The sequence below is a fragment of the Cucumis melo genome, chromosome 3 (assembly GCF_025177605.1).
Source record: "Cucumis melo cultivar AY chromosome 3, USDA_Cmelo_AY_1.0, whole genome shotgun sequence".
Classification (NCBI taxonomy): domain Eukaryota; kingdom Viridiplantae; phylum Streptophyta; class Magnoliopsida; order Cucurbitales; family Cucurbitaceae; genus Cucumis; species Cucumis melo.
The window spans coordinates 2,512,345-2,518,606 of record NC_066859.1 but is presented as its reverse complement, the minus strand read 5'-3'; positions in this window follow the sequence as shown (position 1 = coordinate 2,518,606).

The following is a 6,262-nucleotide window of genomic DNA, read 5'->3' as shown; positions in this document are numbered from 1 at the left end:
TGTCGTAGAATGTATACGTAAATAGAATATTAAGATTTCAATTTATGTATAAAAATATAAAAGACAAATATTATTATTTTTTAAACAATATTAATTTTATTGATTTGTTGGACTGAGAAAAAAATATTTATCTACATGGACCCAATGTCGGTTCATAAAAAATGTAGAATAATACAACAATTAAATAAAATAAATTTGTAAAAATGGACCCAAAAACAAGGCTTCAATGTCGATTTTAAACTCACATTATTGAGGATCTAAAATGTCGGTTATAAGCTGACATTGTTGGTTTTTTTAATGTCGGTTTTAAAACGACATCAAAGCCCAACCGACATTAAAGGACTTCAATAACACTATAAAAAATGTCAGTTTTAAATCGACATTAAAGGCCTTTAATGTCGGTTTTAAACCAACATTAAAAAGGCCTTTAATGTTTTTAAACCGATATTAAACTCCAACCGACATTAAAGGCCTTTAATAACGCTGCAAATATGTCGGTTGCCAAGTGATATTAAAGCCCTTTAATGTCGGCTGCCAAGTGACATAAAAGCCCTTTAATGTTCGTTTTAAACCGACATTAAAGGCCAGCTTTCTTCTGGTGAACGTTTGGGATATATTAAATTTTTAATTCCATAGTCAGGAATTTGTAATAATTTAAAATTTAAATATACTGTACTATTTTAGGCTGACAAGAAGAATTACAAAATTAGAGGTTTACTTTGGATATATGACAAATTTATTTTTAAATTGACAAAATAGCAAAACAGAAAAATTTTAAATAAAAAATGGGAGAGAAATGCCTTAAATGCCCCTACCTAAGTGACAAATGTGATTTCTAAATACACTTGTTTACTAATCTGCAAATACCTTATAAATAATAAAATTTATGCACCCACACTTGAATATTCTAATTTTCCCCTAAAATAGAAAATAAACCATCAAATCACGTCTAAATCTCTACAAGTTGTCACATCCCATTCAATTTGTGCATGTTTGGAAACAAAGGTCTTCAAGCCTTCATTGTTTGCCATTTCCTTCCCATTATTTTGAATTTGAAATCCTTAGCATCTCCTTCTTCATGTTTGAAAACACTAACATTTCCTTCTCATTATTTTATCTTAAGGTTTCGCAGCTCCTTCGTCCTGCCATATCTTTGTCGCATCACATCTTTGTTCCCTTTGGTTCTCTATTCGTCGTTCCTCATTTTTTCATTCACCGTTCCTCACTTGGCTTCGCTTCTTAAGGCTCGCATCTTCAATCTTCAGGTTTATCTGAATCTTCAGGTTCGTCAGTTGCTATATTGTTTTGAGTCTTCAAACCTTCATCTGAATCTTCAATCTTCAGGCTTCACATATTTTAGTTTGCTTAGTCATTTTCCATACCTTCGTCTGCTTCAAATTTTTGCTTCGGTTTGTTTTCAAATCGATGATTTCTTCTATTTTCTTCTTTGGATTTGTCCCTTATTCTCACATTTTCTGCAAGTAATTAAAAAATACACTTTTCTCACATTTTCTGCAAGTAATTAAAATCAATGTGTATTCTTCTCTAGATTTGTTTTCTGCATCATAGTTCTTCTTCACTGGTGTTCTTCTTCTATTTTGAAAATAGAGTACTAACTTTTTTTTAACTTAAATGTTAAATTTATAGATACAGTTGAACGTATATTTTATATTTTATTATCTTTTTATATTGTACAAATAAAATAAGAACATATATGTCCTTTATTTTAGGAATAATAAGTGAAATTTGTTGTGTACTTATAAATATATATTGTTTTTATAAATTGTAGAGAACATAAAGATGAAAAGGGGGAAGAGAGAGGCTAGAACGAGAACAAGTGATCAGTTAAGAGCCGAAGGGATCACTGGTTCGAAGAAACGATTGACAACAGGAATTCAAACTCTGTCGAGTTCTTCGGACGAGGTACTAATGTATGTTTTTAAGAATTATATAGAAGTTGTAGATTTTTATAGTTTTTCTATGCCTAGCAGAGACCAGAAGATATAATTGTAGAAAGGTCGGGAAGCAAGCGAGACAGTCCAATAACTTAAAAAAAGAGGGGAATGACTGAATCATCGAAAGAAGATGTGACTGTACATAAGAAACAAAGGATAAAAAGCTTGGTAAACTGCAGATTTATTTTCCAATGAGTTGTGGTCTTTGTAGGTTTCAAAAAAGCTTATTGATGTTGTGGTCTGTGTAGGTTTTAAAAAGTCGAGTTTACAGAAAGAAATCTGAAGAAAAGAAACAAAAAGAGGTTCAAGAAAAGGTATGTGTTCCCCTTTGTTATGTTTTGTAATGTAACTCATGTTCTATATTTGTATATTGTGAATGTAACTCATTTGTGAATTACACTGTATGTTTTGAATTCTCATGTATATGGTGCATTTAATTACACTGTATTTGTGTATTGTGAATGTAAATCATGTTCTGAATGTGGAGTATGGTATTCTCGATGTACCTCATGTTCTAAATTTGTGTATTGAGAGTGTAACTCATTTGTGAATTATACTGTATGTTTTGAATTCTTGTGTATATGATGCATTAAATTATAGTGTATTTATGTATTGATTTGGGAGTTTTATGTAGTTTGTATGTTGAGTGTATTTCATATTCTGAAGTACATTATCTATTTTGACTTTTGTTACATTGAATATAATGACAGTGTATTCAATTCTATAGATTGTCTGAGATTTATAGTAATCAGAGTGTCTTTGTTCAATATATCTTTAGTGTTAATCAATTGACCGTGATAAATATATTTGTGGTTACTGATAGTTCTTTTCACATTAATGTTAAGACTCTGTCTACTTAATATGCTCTGAAAGGAGAAACGAGCCTTTAAAAATCAATCTACAATCAAAGAGCACAATATTAGATAAAATCAAAAAAAATCATGGAGATAGGCTGATTAATAGGTTTAGAGAGGGGATATTTGGACACTTTATAAACTTCTCCAATAACAAACCAGTTCTCCAAATTGTTATTGCACCTTATTCAGAGGATGTACAAACCCAAATCGACTAGTCAGCTTCATTTCCTAATAGGAGGGAGAGTTCTGAAGTTTGGGTTGAGAGAGTTTGCCTTTATTACCGGCCTAAACTGCTATGAGATTTCTGATATTAACCAAGAGTATATAAAGGGGGGTGGGCAGCTAAAAGAAGTATATTTTAAAAACCTTAAAACTGTGATGAGGCAATACTTGAACGTTATGTTCAACATAAGTACTGCTTGTACCGATGAAGATAGGATAAAAATGGCCAGTGTACTTTCTTCAGAGTTCTTTAATCCCTAGGCAAGAAAGTTTAAGTATAGAATGGGATTACATCCTTATGGTAGACGATGATGAACTCTTTGATGGATACCCATAGGGTAGAGTTGCTTTCGAACTTTTAGTAGAGTTCATGAATACGGTAATTTGTAGCAAAGGGCAAAGGGAGATTTCGATGGGAGGCTTTATTTTGTCCATTCTTGCTTGGGCTTACGAGGTAATCCCAACAGTGAGTACCTTACCCAACTACTTTGCAACGAGGATTTCAAATGAAGTCCCTAAGATTATAAATTAGGCAGCCGACACAGAACCCAAATGGAAGGATCTAAAGCAGAAGGACTTCGATTTGCCAACGATATGTAAATTTACAAATTTGTAAAAGTTTTAATATTTATAAGAGTTTTAATATTTATAAAGTATTTAGTTTCTTTTTGAAACAGCTTGAAGTGTCCCCCATGCTCGCCACACCAAATGAAGTGGGAAGACCATACTTTGCACCATTCCTTGAGGCAAAAAAAGATATACTCAAAAAAGCAGAAGATGAGCTTCAAAAGACCCAAATTTCTAACCGCGTTGCTCATGTCTGCTGAATAGAGGCATGCCCTCTACAAGTCAGATTGATGGCTTGACGAGAATTGTAGAAAAGATTAAGAAGAGCCAAGAGAGAATGGAGAAAAGTATGGAGGGTATTCTTGATTTTCTTAAATCTATAGAATTAAAAATGAATACTCGGTTTAAAGAACTAGGACAAAAGATGAATGGAATAATAGAAGCAACAAGGAGTCAACAACCTAGTTCTTCGGGTGCCTAAGACACCAATGAATTTATGGTAAGCATGTTCTGTAAACTTCAATATTTTGTGTGCATGTAACATAATCTTAACAAATACACTATATTTGGTATGTATTTGTTATGCAAGGAGCAAGAACGTTTGAAGAGCAACTTGACAGGGTGAAAGAGGACTATCTACTGAAACTGTTCATATTACATACTATAAACTAACATCACCAATAGTCAGAGGAGAAGATGGAGATCGGTCATACAGTCAATCGATGAATGACGAAATCAAGAAAAAAGAAGATAGAAGAAAAACGGTATAGTTCTGGATGTGTGTATGTTTCTTATATTGAATGACTATTAGTTTAAGGACAACTGTACCTAAATTACATTGAATTTGTACCTCTAACTGTGTGTAGTAGGCTAACCATATCACAAAAACAACAACAACAACAACAATAATAGTAATAATAATAATAACAACAACAACAACAACAACAACAACAATAATAATAATAAGAGCAAATGAGAGTGAAATATGAGAACTATAGGTTGGGAAATAAAATAGGTTGGCAAATGATATACAGGTTGGGAAATAATATATTAGAAATAATATACAAGGTTGAGAAATAATATGTTAGAAATAATATACACGTTGAGAAATAATATATTGGAAATAATATGAAGTGTAATATGAGTAAATATCAAACCTAACAAACTGTTTTGCCTTTCACAAGTCTAATCAATTAATATCAAACATGCAACATATTTAATAAAAACTAAACAAAAAAAATTAAAAACAGCCAAATTAAACCCTAAAACTAACAAATTTAAATCAATTGCCTTAAATCTAACAAATTTGAAGCACAACAAAACAAACTCAAATGGCCTAAATCTAAAAAATTTGAAGCACATTGAAATCAATTGGCCTAAATCTACTAAATTTGAAGTAACAAGCAGACGAAGAGTAAACTCAAATAACCTAAATCTAACAAATTTGAAGCACATTGGAATCATTGGGCCTAAACCTGTTAAATTTGAAGCAACAATAAATTTAATTGGCCTTAACAAAATTAAAGCAGAGGCAGAGTAAACTCAAATGACCTAAGTCTAACAAATTTGAAGAACATTGAAATCAATTGGCCTAAATTGGCTAAATTTGAAACGACAATAAACCCAATTGGCCTAACCTAACAAATTTAAAGCCACCGTAAATACAATTGGCCTAAACCTAATAAAATTAAAGCCACCGTAAAATAAGCCTTGGGTACCAAGTTACATTTTGGTACTGCATTTCATCCTTAGACAGATGGCCAATTAGATCGAACCATTCAGACCTTGAAAGATATGCTTAGAGCTTGTGTTTTGTAGTTGAAGGTTAATTGGGATGCTCACTTGCCATTAATGAAATTTGCATATAATAGTAGTTTCCATTCAAGTATTGTAATGACACCATATGAGGTTTTGTATGGTAGACGTTGTAGAACTCCTGTGTTCTGGGATGAAGTGGGAGAAAGGAAGTTAATGGGGCCTGAATTAGTACAAACCACTTCGAAGAATGTGAAATTATTAGAGAAAAGTTGAAAACAGCCCAGGATCGTTAAAAGAGTTATGCAGATAAGCGCCGTAGAGACTTGAAATTTGAGGTTGGTGACAAGGTCATTCTAAAGTTATCTCCTTAGAAAGGTGTGCTTCAATTTGCCAGAAAAAGGAAGTTGAGTCCAAGATTTATTGAACTTTATGAGATACTAGAACGTATTGGGCTTACAGTATATCGTTTGGCGTTGTCTATGGAACTTTCGAGGATTCATGATGTGTTTTATGTGTCCATGTTGCATAAGTACGTTCCCAATCCATCTCATATTTTTTAGGCACAACCGATTCATTTGAAAGTGAACTTGTCCTACGAAGAGGAATCAATACAAATTATTGACAAGAAAGAGCAGGTGTTAAGAAAACTCGGATTTTGGCATTTTCACGCAACTTTGGTATGATTCTAAGCTTTATGGAGTTAATCTTGAGTACCCATCTAAATTTAGTGATAATATTGAATAACCCATGGTGTTGGTAACTAGATTTCGAAGTTAGAAGGTGGTGAGGGTGTTGTTCTTTTGAAATAAGGCTACTTTGATAAGTGTTTGGTAGGATTTCATTGATAGTTGATTTTCCATGGAATTCTTAAACATACGTTGATTTTTGGCTTCAAATGGTGAT